Source organism: Dermacentor albipictus, chromosome 9 (assembly GCF_038994185.2).
Source record: "Dermacentor albipictus isolate Rhodes 1998 colony chromosome 9, USDA_Dalb.pri_finalv2, whole genome shotgun sequence".
NCBI classification, from domain to species: domain Eukaryota; kingdom Metazoa; phylum Arthropoda; class Arachnida; order Ixodida; family Ixodidae; genus Dermacentor; species Dermacentor albipictus.
Window position 1 is genome coordinate 20,237,658 of NC_091829.1, and position 17,041 is coordinate 20,254,698.

The window sequence follows — 17,041 nt, forward strand, 5'->3', positions numbered from 1 at the left end:
AGCAAAACGAATGTTGGCTCGATGGCTGGATCAGCGTTGTCCAATGTAGAATCAATGTGGCCCAGCATTGTACGCCATCAATGCCCCCGATTCGTGCGCGCTGATAGGGTTCAGGCATCGTGAAGTGAAGTTGAAAGTCCCTCGTGAAATAAACACAACAAGAGAGAAGGGGGAGCTGATTAAATCACGAGTGAGTGATTACACTGGTTTTTTTTTTTGGTAGTTATTGCCTCAAATGCACATGTAAATCTCACTTTTCCAAAGGTGACAGTCACCGCTTCCCGACATTAAATGCCGGCAGGACCGGATGTTTCTCGACATGGGTTTTGTAACATGCATGAGCAGTGAGGAATGAAAGCTCCCTCACTATTGAAAATCCACGCCTAACTCATGTAGAGGAACAACAGGCTTGGGGTGGGGGGTTCTGCAGCAGACGCGGCGTGGTCGTAATACCGTCTTTGTCGTGTCATTTTTGTCGACAAGAATACGTTTCGTAACACTGCTCTGGTAACTACTGCGATAGTGCTGTTTCTTAAAACAGCTGACAGATGACAGGATGAATCCGACCTTTTTACTGAGAATTGTTATCCTCTATGCAGAGTCCAAATGTAGAAACACCAACAACGAAAAATTCATGACGTGGAAACAGCACGTGTTATGAGGAAGGAACAGAAATCAGGGTCGAGATCATGTAACGATTTCATCTGAACTCATTTTCTCTCAGTGGACCAGGCCATGCTCCGTCTGCGTTATCACCAGAAGGATAATAAAAAGAGAGTCGAGAGGAAGAATAGAGGGCCTGGGTAATTTTTGTTGATTTGATTCTTTATGTGCGCGCATAGACGCGGGACTGGACTGTCTAACTGCAAGAAAAAAGCTCCTTCACATAGCACTCAACGTTCCGCTTTAATGCAAAGCAATATTTTCGAAAAGTCTTGCCCGCCACAAAATCAAACACTTGTGCCTCCCCCCTCCTCCTCTTCACCCCCGTCATTCACACACACAAACATAACATGCCCTTCCCTGTGGAAAAATATACAAAAAGAAATACCGTGAGTCGCATTTGGCATACGACGCAAAATCTCACCTCGTCTGGTGATGCAGACGACGCAGTGCCAGCGACGAACCATGAGAAGGTAAGCTCACGCGCTAGCGAAGTAGTCTTTCTCCACCACCGAAAAAAAAAACAGAAAAAAAAGAAAGAAAGCAGATAACGCGAGACGCCAACAACAACGGGGGAAGTAGGTGTCCAGCCAACAAAGTTCCCGGCGGCGGGGTCAGCTACGACGTTCGACGGCCACCATTCACGGCAAGAACGACGTACAGCAGTCACCCACAAACTTAACAAGACAGCGCGGCTGAAACAAGCGCGCCGCACACAACCACGCACCACACGGCAGCCTGCGCGCGCGGGGGATGCGCCGTGTTGTGTGGCTCCCGAACTCGGAACAGCGTTCGCGGTTTTGCCGGGAGCGGACCGAAGAGGGGGGCAACTTTTTTCGTTCTTTTCGTATCGGCCAGCGGCGCCCGCAAGCGCGAGAAAACGCTCTCAAAAGCGCGCGCGAGTGCCAAGGAGGAGGGCAGCTTCTCGAGTCGGCCGCTCGGGGGAGCGCAACGCCCCGCGTGACGTCATGTGACGTCAGCTCTGCCCCCCCTCTTTCCACTCTTGTTTTTTCCGTTGCTCTCTCACTCTCCATATCGTTCCATGTCCGCCCTGCATGTTTAATACGAAGTTCGTTTCATGACTTCTTTATGGCTGTTCTTTCGTTGCCGTTTTGCCAGGCCGTGGTCTCTTTCCAGTCTGTTTCTTTGCTGCCACGTTTGTTTTGTTCTGCGCGCTACTGGGAGTCACAAATTAGGCCAATTAGAAGAACGCACTCCAACGAACGAGTCGAGCCAAGTTGGCCGGGTGGCCGGCCGGGCGCATCGTCGCCTGCTGCGAAGTCGGCGTCGCTTTTGCAATGAGCCAAGACAAATCACCCTCGGAGTGCTAGAAAATGTCACTGTCGGTGTCTCGGCGGTGAGCATACGATGACTAGTGGCGCGATTCTTCCTCTCTCTTTTTTTTCTTTTTTTTTTGCCGGCTCAATTATTCTTCCTACGCCCTGTCGTCATGACCACCGGTGAATGAAAGTGGCGTTTTTGTCACCGAGGCCGAGGAAGGTGTACGCGAGGCTAATGAGTGCGTATATCAACTGCCTGTGCGTGGCGTGGCCGCACGAGCGAAAATTTATGGACAAACACCCACCTAGCGAGCGATAGTAATATTTAACGGCAGCCTACCTGACACAAGTGCGCAAATGAACATTAATGTTTAATTGCCATAACATATTATTATTCATTTTTCCATCAGTGCAGGCTGACAGAGTGTTCCAGGACCAGAAATCGAAGTTATTGGCTTGGTTATCAACGTACGTTTTACAGCAGACAGCGGCAGGCAACTTCAACGTATACATATTAATGCGATAGCGTTAAGGGCCCCGTGTCGCGGAAAATCCAGCGTTGGACGGTGGTTCGGCAAAAATAATTCCGTGCCAAGTTCCGAACCACGCATACCCGACCACTCTTGTATCACCAAAGTTGCTCAGACCTTACCTTTCATTCTCTACACAGTTATTCCTCGGAAAATTTTGAGAACGGCAGTCCACAAACGAATGTAATGGGAAAAAACACCGACAGCGCACATCTTTTATGTTAGTTCTTCTCAGACTGAAATATTAATAGTGCGAAGCAGCAATAGGAGATTGACCCACGCAAGAGGCCATGTTTCTCTGCCAGAAAGCTTGTATTCGTGCACAGCATTCGCCGCCAGCGTTTCGCTCTAAACCTTACGGTTACATAAGCTGCAGTTTCATCCTGCATAAGTTGCAGCATGAAAAGCAGTTAGGGGTGCTTGAATGCTATCGCGATCCACTCTTAAAGGCGAAGCCTTAAGCGTCCTCCAAATTTTAAAGCGAAAGCTTTACTGGCCGCGAACTTGCGATTTCGCCGTGGCCGTGCTCCGAGGAGGCACACGACGTCACACCGCGTTCCTCGTCGTTGCGCTCGCCTCCGCTCGCTTCGCCAGCTGCGTCGCATGCCCGATAACATGTCGGGAGATGGAAAAGGAGAGCTCGCGTGCGCCGCAACCACAGTTGAGGCGGCAGTATGGACGGCGACAATTCTGATAAGCAGGAGGATGCCTGCAATCGACGTTGGAACGAGATGAAGAGGAAACGAGTCGCCCAGGAAACAGACGAACAGCGCAACATGGCGAGACAACAAGACTAACCTAGACTTGCAATCAAGATTAACCAAGGCTAACCATGTTACGCCTTAGCTTTCGCTACGTATATCCTGGCATAGCCGAGCTAAGCCACTGCCAATTTTTTACACTCGTAATAACAAGTATAACCATCGGACAGCCAAAAGATTTACATACTTCGCTCGACCTCGTGCAAGCTACGCGTACCTACGAAGCATACCGTGCGTCCCAGCTAACGTTGGGACACACGGTATGGGGGGGGGGGGGGGGGTTAAAAAACGCGGTGCAAGATACGATTTTAAGACCTACGGTATTCGGTCGTCTGGCCTCTGACGACAGAACAGAGAAGGTTTGAAAAGCGTATCCCGACGTGGAAGCTGTCCGTTACGCGCTAACGGGCGCCTTGCAGGACCTTAATAAACTTTTTCAATCAGCCAGCCAACCAACCATCACAACACCATGGGTCTTAGGACCATGCCTTGCACCGTGTTTTTTCAATCTTTCTTCATTTCTCGTTGAACAGTTTGGCTAAAATTAGCTGGAACAACGCTGCATTTCGTGCATATGAATGACCAAAAAATAACTGTCAAAATACAGAAACGAATTATCAGCGCAGTTTCCAGAGAAATAGCGAGTGCTTTTTTTTTTTTTTCTCTGAGAATCGCCAACAAATCTAGGCGTTGGAGGAAGCGTACGGTTATTCGAACTGTATTATATTTCTCGCCTACACAATCATAATGTAGTGAATTTTTATGGGCCAACCATATCAAAGACCATCTTTTGTGCCACCCAAGACAAGTGATATGCCTAAGGCAGCATCCTCCAGAAATACCGCACAGAGTCGCCGCACAGCGTGATACGATCGATGCATGGACATTTATGAAATATCAGCAAAACCAAGTCTATCTGCAGTACGCAATCCACAAGTTACGTAATTGCAGTTGATGACGCTCAGATTCTAAAGTCAGTCTCTGTGGTGGTGGGTTTTATTTATTTATTTATTTATTTATTTATTTATTTATTTATTTATTTATTTATTTATTTATTGCGTGTCGTCGGATAGTTGTTTGAAAGCGCTATGATTTCTGCAGGAATAATTGGACCAGGATGGGTTAAAGATAAATTATGCAATGCATTTGCGAATGGGTTTCTCCGCTCTATATATATATATATGCTCATATCGCTTTGGCTTAGCCTTTCTAATTCCGATCTTACTATGTGCTCAGACGAAGTTGTCGAGCCTGGGCAATTATATAAATGTGCACTGAGTCGAAGATACGGGACAGAAAGTGGCAACCAATTTTCTTAATGTCAGTGGAGGCCTTCGCCGATCGCAAAGGTGGTATATTTCTTGTGTTTTCCTATAAGAAGGCGCGACATAGGATTCAAGGAGTACTACTGACATGGCATGAAAATTTTCATCCACCCATATGGAGCACGAAACTAAAAAGTATATATATATATATATATATATATATATATATAAAATCGTTTCTATAGGCTAATCAATTTGTGTCACATGATAGGACCACCATGTCACCGCGCTGCTGAGTGCGGTACCTATTCGTGGCAGCTGAAGCTATGTCAAATGATAGATAAATAGATAGTTAAGCATTATTTGACGGCAAACACAAGGCTCAGCTTTCGAACTTACACAAGTCCCTGTTAAGGTCGCTGCGCACGCCCACACACCAGAGAGAGAGAGAGAGAAGTTTAATGATACGAAATGCTGAGAGGTCGGCCTGAGGTGTATTCCTCTAGCCAGCTACTCGGCATTGGGGGAAGGGGAAGAGGGAAAGAAAGAGGGAAGAAAGAGGTGCATGATGGGTGACGATGACGATAGAAGGAGGATGTAGAACATATGGCAAGCAATTTGGCATGCTCAAAGTCTGCAAGCCCACACACCAGTTTCTTTTTGGGGTATCTATTTCGATTGCACTTCGCGATAGGTTTGCGGTTCGCTCGGAGAGGTAACCACTCACCGACTTGGCGCGCGCAGAAATGTAAAGATCGAATTGAGGAGACCACGTGCCCAGAAACCAGAGCCTCTGCTAGAATTTGTCAATCTAAACTTGCGAAATAGGGGTGTGCGAATATTTTAAAAAAGAAAATGTTGAATAACGAATTGAATAATCCTATATTCGAGTCTTCCTTCGAATTGGATAGCCTGTCCTCGTAACTTAGGAACACTTTTTCGATTAGTTTGGATCTTCGAGTGAAACACGAAACCGGAGCAAGATTGCTATAACATTTATCCCGGTGGCTCGAGACAACTTAAAATACTTATTCTTCTAAACCGCGATCATTCGCCCTCTCTAAAGAATCCGGGGTATGTGCGAACAAAGAAACATTTTTAACAAGCAATAATATCACACAAACTTGCTAAGATTGCCGTTACTTGTTATGAACATCCTTTTATACTAATGGCGTAAACCGCGATTCTTTCTTCTTTTTTTTTTTTGAAGCTATTCGATTGTATTCCGTTTAATACGCTTCTGGCACTATTTAACTCGTGTTTGATTCGGTGTCAAAGACTACTATTTGCATACCCCTAACGTTTCGGCATGGAATTTCAAAGTCCGTTCTTAATATGCGCTCAGACGAAGTTGACGAGCCCGGGGCAATTACATAACTGTTGAACGAGGCGAATTAAGCACCGCGGACAGTAAGCGGCAACCACTTTTCTGAAGTGTCAGCGGAGACCTTCACCGATCGCAGAGGTGGTGTTTTTCATGTGCCTTCCTACAAGAGGACACGACGTGGGATCCAAGGAGTACTACTGACATGGCATGAAACGGAAGACTGTCATCCACACGAATGTATAGCAGGAAGCTACAAAGGAAACCCATGCGGGTTTCTCACTGAGATGGCGTTTTCGACTTGCCATTGTTTTGATTTAGACAAGGCTCAATCCCCCTAAAGCTCTGGAAACACTAATAAGCTGTCAGAACGGCATAAGCAATTTAGTGTAATGCTTGTTTACGCGTTTCAGTTACAGTTTTGGTACCCACATGGTGGACCCTTCGTGACGTCATGATACACCGGCTCTCTGCGCGCTTGCTACGGGCGGGATCAACCAAAGGAAACGCGTGTAACATTCGCGTTTATATATATTTTTTTACACGGTCAACTACAAGGATAGCCTTACTGTTACACAACGGCAGCCGATTTTGCTCCGTGTCGTGACGTCACGATAATGTCGATGACTTCAGGTTCGACTTTTCGAGACCAACTTTAGTATCAAATTAATATCTTATGCTTTTTCCAACCTTCTTACTTCGTAAATGTTATACTTACCCGTGAGACAAGCGCGCCCTAGATTTTCTACAACTTTTCAGATATGTGACGTATGCAGATGGTGGGGTTTAGGTATCTGGATCCAAAGCGTACGGCACCACACTTTATACAGAGATCAAAATTCAAACTTCTGTGTGTACGCATAACATCGGGTGCAAGTTGAGGACCCGGGACATTCACATTGCGCAAGATTCCTTCTAGGACACTAAATGAAAGCAGACGTCCTTTTAAAAAATTCCGGCCTTAAAGCCTTCAACACAGCTTTCTGTTATTTAATACACTGATGAAGAGACTTGCTCATCGTCTCGGTCAAAACACGGTTTCAGGTGTCAGTGACTATCCGAGAAGAATAGTCTGCGAAATGACTGAAGATCAGATGGTTTCAGGGTGGGAATGCCCGAAGTAATTTTGTAGCAATTTTTGGACAATGAGTAACACTTCATTGTGGAGCAGACTGGACATACAAGCTTCACAAAAGTTAAGCTTTTATGTCCTCCGTTCCCCGTAGCAGAATCCGTTGCGTGTATATAAAAGTTGAGCTTTTATGTCCTTCTTTCGCTTAGCAGAATCAGTTGCGTATATATGCTCCTCTTCAGCAATAAACGCTGTGTTGAAAAGTTAGCGCTTGTCCTGTCTAGTCTTTGTCGATCGTCCTTCCCGCGCTAGGCTTCCAGTGTAACTATGTACTACCAACCAGCCCAGGCATATACTCTTCTGATGCCCTTATTCACCGGATCATACGGCAGGTGGTAACAACTTTATTGAGATTCTGATCATTGGATAAGAAAGCCGCCACCTTAACCTTTATTTAGGAGGCCTAGAATTGGACGCAGCTGATGGCGTCCATTTGAGGGCCCCCAGAATACGAAAGCTATACTTTCACAAGACCTGCGAAACCAACCACACAACACCCTGCCCCGCGCCAGCAATCTTTCGCCGAGGCCTGTCGGAGCCAAAGCTGCTTTGGCGCAGCGTGGCGCAATTTCGGACATTTCGGCACAATTGGGATCGGCGATTTGTGTTAGCACTGAAGTGGCGCTACTGGCGCTGGATTACCACCCCTGCGGCTGCCAACAACTCATACATCAGAGTATCAGGAATGTAACATATATTATCTACACATGACATTTCAAAAAAAAATTCAGCTGATTGCCCCGAATTTGGCCGCGAACTGCTACATAGCTTAAATGTTTGTATCCACCCATCATCATCCTTTCTTTCTTTTCATTTAACAACTTACGTTTGTGGTGACATATCGTGCTCATTGTCAACGCTTCCAATCCGTATACAGTAAATAAATAAGTCAGTCAATCGATGGCATGTGTTTGAACGTGTCTCACTCTTAATGCATCCTTCGGCTTTGCAGAAGAGTGCCAACTTGGAATCGTGGAGAAATCGTGTATAGATGGCCATGTACGGACGAGCCCAAGGCATGTACGAAGCTCCGACACGAGGTGGGTTACATGAAGACATATTGAAACTCGTACAATGTTTACGTTTTTGTTTTCGGTGATTATCTTTCGCCGTCTAATCACTGTGGCAAACGTGCGCGGGTGTGAAGCATGAACTCCTCGCCGGATTAACACACTACCCACTCAAGAAGGAAGGCACGACCATCGATAAGACGCCGGAATTGCGCCCCAGGCAACATAACCGCACATGCTTATAGCTATAGGGCGAAGTGCGATGTTCAAGCGTCCAGGCTTCGAGCAGCATGTAACAGTGGTTAAACAAAACAACAACAAAGAAAGCAACAAAAGAAATGATCACCGGAAAAAGGTAAGCAATGCACGCGTGTCAATGCCCCCTTCTTAAGAAGCGTCGTACCGATGCTACAAACAGAACACGAAAACGAAAAAGTACACGTAAAAAAAAGGAATCGAACAAAGCAAGTAAGAATCAAAGTTTTCACAGTTCCTTAGCCCTCGTAGAACGGCTTAAGACGGACTACTTCGACAACCTCAGTGGTCGCTGACAGCACCGCTGCGATTGTGTGACATCGTTGAGCCCGACCTCACAGTCCGGCGCGCCAAGACGTCGGAGTATCTCACACGGCCCGAAATAGCGTCTTTCGAAACTGTTTTTGCGTTAAAGGGCCCCTTGCGAGGTCTGGCCATTTCAAGCTGACAAGCGCAGTACACACAATGCGCGCTAACGATCGTGTCTGCTAAGTATTGCATCGCTACCTGCGGAGGAAAGAGCTTAAATTTCAAACCAAACGCCATTTGTCCTTCTCGCGGCCGCCGCGCTATACCACCCGGAGAGTCGACGTCAATCGCACGAGTTCGCCTACGTACTTGGCAGTGCTGTGACGTCACTTAGTGACACATGACTTTGACAAGTATTCAAGACATCAATTATTTATTTAATCTGTTGCTTCAATAGACAAATTAAAGTTTATAGAAATGATAAAACATACAAACCGAATGTCTGCGTGTTTTTGTTTTGCATTGCACCTTTATCGCCATCGAAATGCAACCGCTGAGGCCGGGACCGAACCCACACCATCGAGCTCAATAGTACAACGTCATAGCCACGGTCAGTTGCACAAGAGAAATTTTTAAACCGAACTTCGAATTGACGTATTTCGTGCCAAAAAACGCGGCGCGCCGTACGTCATGGATTTCGAAGTAGTTTCTCGTATACCTTCGCCGTTGTGGCGCTGTAAAAGTTAGCGACACATGCTAGGTTCAGTTCCTGTTTTTTTTCTTTTTTTAATGCCATGTAATCCATCTTTACGATTAATAAACACACTAGACGCCAGTAGACGCTGTATACATCTGTGACGTCACGGCGTACTGGTGCGGGAACATCACGACAGTGTCGCCACCGGTACTTCATTCTTGCGTCTTTCCTATAGCTTATCAAGCATCGTCTCAGGTTAAGACTGGCTTTTTTTCTGTTGTTGGTGTTGTCGAAGCGGAATTTACTATTAAAGCGAAATCTATTTATTGCCTTTAGTGTCCGCAGTATATTCTCGTCCGATGCGCTAAATGAAAAATGGTCATACTGAATTTTTCACTTCAGCTGGAAGGCTCACTCATAAAAGCGACATAATAGAGTATATATATATATAAAGACAGACGCCGCGATTAACATTGATATTCTGTTTCACCACTTCCTCTGTCTTCCCGCCTTCGCACAATTTCAAAAAGAAAAAAAAAGTGGCTGCGATTTCGGAAGACCTCGCGGCGCCATACTCTGCGGGCGTCAACGAGAACGGAGGTCAGTCGCAAGCTCGTCGGCGATTATCGAACCCGCGATCTTAATCGCCGGCAGACCGAAACGCGCGGGCTGCCCGCGTGAGATACAAACTCGTTCGGACACACTGAGGCACCCTGTATAGCTGCTCACGTATGCAATTCGGCTCAATCGCCGTGTATACGACGTTCGAACCAACCAGAGCATCCTACATACAAGTGTCCAGCGCGGGTCCGAGCAGACCTCCGATCTTGTTGACACCCAACACAACCAACCGAACCCGCCACGGTGGACACGCGATCCATCACCTGGCAACGACATCGCGACGATAACGACCGAGACGATCGAGGCGGCGTACGACTTAAAAACAAAAAAAAAAACAAAAATGAAAGAAAGAAAAGGAAGGAGGACGCGCAACGCGCGGAATCGAAACGGTGAAACCACGGGTCGGTAGAAGCGAGGGAGGCGAGAGAGAGATAGAGAGATAGAGATGGAGAGGAGGTGAGGGTGAGAGAGAAAAAGCAGGCTAGGATGCGGCTTGACCCGAGCAGCGGTTGCGTGACCACGAAACCGACCGCAGCGCGACGCGATCGAGCTGCCTGACACGTGTGCGTATGGGCGGCTTGGCGAACAACGCCGAGGGCTGTCTTGGGGGTGGACGAACGGAACAGATAATACAGACATATATTATTATAAGCATATCTTATAGATATATTATATATATATATATATATATATATATATATATATATATATATATATATATATGTTGTAGAATATATAGATGCACGGCACGGACCCATTCAAGCCTCCTTAGGCTTTCTTTGTCCGTGCTCCAAACATCTGATGAATGTTGAATAAAGGTGAATTGAATTGAATGATTCACGCGGCGCGGAGAACGACGGCAGCTCAAGGAGGAGGGCACATAATGAGCGTTGCCTATAACGACTGAAGTTTATTATTTGGAACATGCGGTTTTACATGTTTTTACGCGCCAGAACCACGATATGACAATGAGGCATACCGTTTTCGGGGGGGACTGCGGGTGAATTTTGACCACCCGAGGGTTTCTTTATAACGCGCACTCAATGCACGTTGCAGTCGTCATCAATACTAAAGGGAACACCTTTCTTATTTTTTTTTCCTTTCTCAAACGCCCATAGTGGCTAAACACACGTGCCTTCCACAATGTTCAATGATGTTCCACAATGTTCAACGGAACTAAAAAATTGAACAGGAAAGCTTACTGCCATGTATCGAGTTCCTAGATTTGAACCCATACATCGCGAGCTATCGGCGTTTTCAAAACAAGTTATGTTACCTTGCATATTGATGACGACTGTATGTGAGTATCTTTCTTTTCTATTTTTTTTTCATTTTGCATTCCGCCCCCGAGAGAATGCAACCGACTAGGCGTCTGGGATCGAACCCCCGACCTGTAGCTCATCAGCGCTGCGCCATACACGCTACTACGGCGAGCAGTTTTACCAAGAACAATGGATGGATGGATGGATGGATGGATGGATGGATGGATGGATGGATGGATGGATGGATGGATGGATGGATGGATGGATGGATGGATGGATGGATGGATGGATGGATGGATGTTATCAGCGTCCCCTTTTGAACAGGGCGGTGGGTTGCGCCACCAACAATACACGGAAGGAAAACGCCATCTGTACGCGGATGTCGTTAAGAGACATGGAATAAACCAGCAACTTCCTCTCACGATCTGACAAAGAGATAACAAAATTCAGATACACAGTAATTATGGTGCCGTCTTATATCCGTGTGTTGTACGACGCAGGCGATGGGGCATGTGACGTGCTCAAACGCCTCCTCGGGCAATTTTACGTTCCTCTCTCGGTGATGAAGACTGAGCGAAAGTAATTAAAGAGACGCACAACAGCTCCTTGCGGTCGTCTCGTTTGCAATTAGGCAGCACGTGAGCCGGAATAATTCGTCTCTAGCTCGAGAGGGAAAGGGGGGGGGGGCACTTTGGACACTCCCACTTGGGAGTCGTAATAGGGCTCCACTCTCTGCGCAAATATTTAGAACCACTTTTGAAGCCTATACCTTTCATTACCGACATCAAAGCTGCTCAAGGACGAGTTAGCGATTGGCATGCAGATGATGCTGACACTCACCACCCACAACGCAAACGGAGTGGTTACCAGATCATAACCATCGCGTTAGGTTCTTTTTTAATTGTTATTAGTATTTATTTTCAATGGAACAAAGAATGGGACGAAGGCTACTCATAAAAAATAAGTAATAATAATAATAATTTAAGAACAACCTACCGCGCTGGTTATGATATTTAAATGGCAATACACGAGAACAAACTTCAGGATGGCGAAAGGAAAATTTAAGAATGAGCACATTTCACTCGCATTCATTCAGGTTTTATACGCACACACACACACACACACACACACACACACACACACACACACACACACACACACACACACACACACACACACACACACACACACACACACGCACACGCACGCACGCACACATACACACACATACACACACATACACACACAACACGCACGCATGCACCTAATTTTATTTAGGTACAGAATTCCACACACTTTGCAGACAAGCTCAGCCAGGCAAGAAGCGAGCCCTTCGGTTCCGGTGCCGCATCGCTGTGCAGCACCACTAACCCCCACCCCCCACCCCCCCAAAAAAAGAGAAAAAGAAAAGGTGCATGGCTGTATCTCGAAAGCACGGGTGCTGCAGCGCTAGCCGCCCAAGGGTTATCCTTCCTCAACAGGCCAATTCATCAGGATTCCTGTCTTCACGGAAGGCAGCAAAGAAGCAGGAGTTCGGGAGAAGCACGTGGTGAAGGGGAGAGGGGGTTAAGAACGGAGGCGCATGCAAGCACCTACGAAGTCAACGCTCACCCCATGCCGCGAGCTGATCGGTTGCAGCAGTCACGGGCGGAACTTCGGGTGCTCGTTTAATTAACGACCGCTGCTCCAAGTATACCCAGGAAAGGAGGAGGGGGGAGCGCTCTTATAAACCCTGTTCTCACTGCTATTTCCCGCTCTTTTGTCTTTTCTTTCTCTGGTTACCTTTCAGCTAAACGGTCCAAGCACCCAGGAAAGGAGGAGAGGAGAGCGCTCTTATAAACCCTGTTCTCACTGCTACTTCCAGCTCCTTTTTCTTTTCTTTTTTTGTTTCTTTCTCTGGTTACCTTTCTGCTAAACGGGCTCCCGACGCAAACATGGTACAGGTGAGGGAAGTAGACCGAGTTGTCTTCGCAGGCCGCCTGCGTAATGAAGACTGAAGAGCGTGTCCACGGGGATAGTTTGTTTCTGCTTGGAAAATTTGATAAGAAGCAGAAAATCGATATTTGGAGGAGGTATGCTAGGCAGGTTACCCAAGCTTCTGCCAGACCGAAGTGAGAATAGATGCCTTGGTAGATTGACGGTACAGTTCCCTGTCCTGGTTTTACGGTTAATCATGAATTTCATATCGTTTCGAAAGATGTCATTGTGAAGACGGAACGTTGCACAAAATGGAATGCAACAACGAAATTATTGGACTAATAGCCAACGTTATGTTTAGCTTATGGTCACGGCCGGTGCAACAGCATCGTGGATATCAGCCAACTTGAGATAAGACTACGGTCATATATTTCATTGCATGCTGGGGTGTTAGGTGCCAACACCACGATCTGATTATAAAGCACGCCCTACTGAGCGACTACAGATTAATTTTCACCGCAAGAGGTCCTTTAAAAGCGTGCATCCAATTACACGGGTATAGACGGGAATTTTTGCATTTCGCCCCCATCGAAACGCCGTCGCCGTGGCCGGGATTCGATCCCGTGGTTTCATGCTCAACAGCGCCAATGCCATAGCCACTAGGTCACCACGGCGGGTTACAGCCACATATTTGTCGGAAACGTCTTATTCATTGGTCAAGAGCCACGACTGGATCGACCAACTCCGGGCTGTCGGCTTGGCCTTCCCGTCCCGACGTGGGAGCGGCCCGCAGTCTTGCCCCTATAAAAAAGGGATGAAGATTCTTGCGGACCTGAATAAGGAGGAGGAGATTTTAATGAAGAGAACGGAGGAGAGGTGGGCCCGGAGAGCGTGTTTCTAGCCTGCTACTCCTCACTGGGGAAAGTGGAAGTGGAAAGGGGAAATAAAGTTGACTACTTACCTACCTATACCTACTGCGGTGTTCATATACGTTGTTGTGACATATCTCTAGCCACAATGACAGTAGCCATATCTCTTTGCCAAGCACCGGTCGACGCAGGTGGCGCCACGTGTGCGCGGTTTGAAACAGCAGTGCGCGAGGTCCGGCGACGTGAACGTACATGATTCGCGATGTATTTGAGGACATATTGACAATTTCAGGAAGAGCATCGGTATGCCCGGCAAGGTTCAATATCCTCGTTCCTATATTTTTTTTTTTTACTACACTGCTTCTTTAACGCCAAGGTTCGTTCACCCTAGCACTGTTCAGTAAAAACATCGTCAGCCTCAATAACCGAGTCGCTTCGGCATCAACAGCGGAGGCATGCTTAGACCAAATGGTGCGCGTTTGTCAGCTTTTGGCAGTCTGCGCCCGTTCCTTAGTCTCCCTTCCAGTGACACCTGACATCGGAGTACTGCTGAGCAAAATTAACACACCCCACGCGTACTGAAATTAAACGAGGACATGCATACTCATATATTGCCATGATTTAAGGCTCTTTTAAAGGTCTCCATGCAGGCCCGTAAGTGCACGCGCAAATTACGGCCGGTTCACTCATGAAAAACAAGCGCGGCCACTCTATTTCCTACGCGCCACAATACGTTCGCAGACATAGTTTGCTTAGAAGACAGAAGCACGGCGGGTCGGTCAGTGCTGTGCAGCCTGCTAGGGTCATCGGGTTTGCAGTGTAGTGGGAATAGAAGCGTAAATATTGTCTGACACCACTCGGTTTGCTCGGCGTTTCCATTGTTCCTCGGCTTCTCATGTTTTTTTTTATTTTGGTCTTTAATCTAGAGGCACAAATTGCCAATGATTTATGTTCTCTCCTGCTCGCTCCCTTTTGGCTTTAAGCACACCGGCGTCGAACAGTGGGAGACCGCCAGCTCGAGAGGGATACGGGTAAATAGCTCGGGCAAGGGAATGAAAGAGCTCGACTGTTGTGTTTGCCCCTCGGAGACTCAAAATGAAACATACCGCAAATAAACGAAGAGAAAGGTTGCTTCAACCCACGCGCAGAGCGAGAGAATGATGCGCACGCGAAACAGGCAATCGAAGCGCAGCGGGCTCTCGCCGAAAAGGACAGTCCGCAAAAGCGCCAAACATCTAGATGCGCCCCCGGAACTTCCGCGCAACTTCGTTCCTCTAAACGAAGTCACGCCCAGATTCTTCGGGAAAGAAGAAAAAGAAAGGAACGGAAAGCGAAAGAAAGAACTGACAAAGCGACCGCGGTTCATTCGCGTTTCACTGTAACACGTAATAAAGAGAAAAAGAAGAGACAAAGAAGACAGCAGGAACCGCCGCCTTTCACACCCGCTGTGACGCGTAACGAGTTGGTGAGCAGCTTGGGTTAACAATCTAAAAAAGAAAAAAAAGTATCGTTGGTTGAGAGCTGGGCATTCGTCGCGTCGGCGTCCTTTCCCGGAGAAGACGCCGCGGGAGGGCGCCACTTGCGGGACGTCCCGTTTGAGAAACGAGGTGGCCCGTCGCGCCCCCTCCTAATACCATGCAGCGTGCCGGAAGTATACATAGAGCAGCGTCGCAGGCTAATGAGGGGCCTGTGCTCGGTTACTGCACGTTACCGTGAACGGTTTCACGACAAGCCGTCGACGCGACGGAAGAACGCGCCAGTTATAGCCAGAGACAAACCTCGCACGTGCACGCAGGCGCAGGATTGTGAGGAACGCTGTCATGAATACTCGGCAGCCATTTTGGTCCTACAGGCTCCCACAACAGTGCACGCTTTTACGGTGATCGAGGCGTAGGGAGCAGAAGTGGCCGCAAGGGCGAGGTCGCATACGACGGAGGCCCGCAGCTTCCTTACCGGAGGCAGAAAAGGCCGCCGAGAGGCACGCTGACCAAAACAAAGACAACAAGTGGAACGGACGCGGCGGTAATTGGCTTTGGCAGGTCCATCTCAGCGAAAGTCAAGCGGATTGAACCCGCACGTACGTAAACGTAGAGAGAGAGAGAGAGAGAGAGAGAGAGAGAGAGAGAGAGACGCACTAAGCTGCGCAAGGACGGATAATTTAAGGTGGCGTCCGAAGGCCGAGACGTCCGAAGACACCTGCAGGGCCAGTAAGCCCTGTGTTTTTTCGTTTTTTTTCCCACCTAATCCTTCCCACTAGGATTTCGAGACTTCGTTTTACAATCCCCTGTTATAATCCTTGCAGCGTTTTCATTCCGGATACCGTAAGTACGCCGCGAGTGTCGTGACCACGTGAACATGTATAATGCATGTACAACGGTGATGTTAATGGCGACATAACGCTTTCTCCCTTCCCGATCCCCGCTTAGGAATAATCAAGTCTTTTTTCCGGGGGGATATATAAGTTGACGTCCTTAGGAGACGAATTCTCTAACGGCTGCATTTTCAGCCAATCAGAGTGGTCGCAGCTGTCCTCCGGGCCAATCAGAGCTGACAAGATGGCGAATTTCACAATGTGGCGTAATTCGGCAATGTCCGTGGTAGCACTCCTAGCTGAACCGCCACACTTGCACGCCCGTATGTATACTGGCACCGCAATTCCCTTTAGAAAATTATTCTTGAAAGCTTTCTAGGAAATCGCGTGCACGACAGAGAGTGTAGCAGATAGGAGCGAAAGGCAGACGACCTTAGGGCCACGGTGAGTTCAAGCAGCCACCACGCCTCCCCGACGTCGCGTTGCGCGTTCTTTCTGCTTCGTCTTTGCATCCGCAAGCGGCCACACATCATCGCGTCGTTAGCGCAGCAGTCGCGCCGGGACCACCGACGTAAGACGACGACTTAGGGCGCGAACGCCACACGCTTTTCACATCTTCTTTTTCTTTTTTTCTCCGTTTGCCAGGGAACGAAGGTTCGTGCTGCGTCGGTCGATCTATTCCTGTGCTGCAGCTGAAGGACCAGCGTCGCATTCCGAGAGGGCGCGCGAAACGCTTGACACGGCGGTATACGTGTCCCTCTTGACGGGGTGTCGTGCCACGAAAGGCTGCGACATGAGCAGCACGTGACTCAGCGGAACGACGGCGCGAGATGGTGTACGAACACGGCACTTTTGTTCTAGAACAACTTCTTCGCGATATGTGCGCAACGTCGCT

At 47.8% G+C, this 17,041-nt stretch overlaps 2 protein-coding genes across 4 annotated transcripts in view; one reads left to right on the forward strand and one right to left on the reverse strand.

Annotated features, from left to right (window-relative positions):
- Positions 1-17,041, forward strand: part of LOC135917325 (acetylcholinesterase-1-like) — a 121,627-nt gene that overhangs the window by 72,617 nt on the left and 31,969 nt on the right. The window contains exon 2 of the mRNA XM_065450907.1: positions 7,908-7,995. The gene's annotated coding sequence lies outside the window, so the exon portion shown is untranslated. The remainder of the gene's footprint in view (positions 1-7,907; positions 7,996-17,041) is intronic.
- The window catches only part of LOC135917327 (lactadherin-like), a 127,349-nt gene that overhangs the window by 72,568 nt on the left and 37,740 nt on the right, over positions 1-17,041 (reverse strand). The window contains exon 1 of one of the 3 annotated variants that reach the window (XM_065450912.1): positions 1,088-1,540. The exons of the other annotated variants lie outside the window; for them this stretch is intronic. The gene's annotated coding sequence lies outside the window, so the exon portion shown is untranslated. Of the gene's footprint in view, positions 1-1,087; positions 1,541-17,041 lie in introns of those variants that run through there. 3 annotated transcript variants of the gene reach the window in all.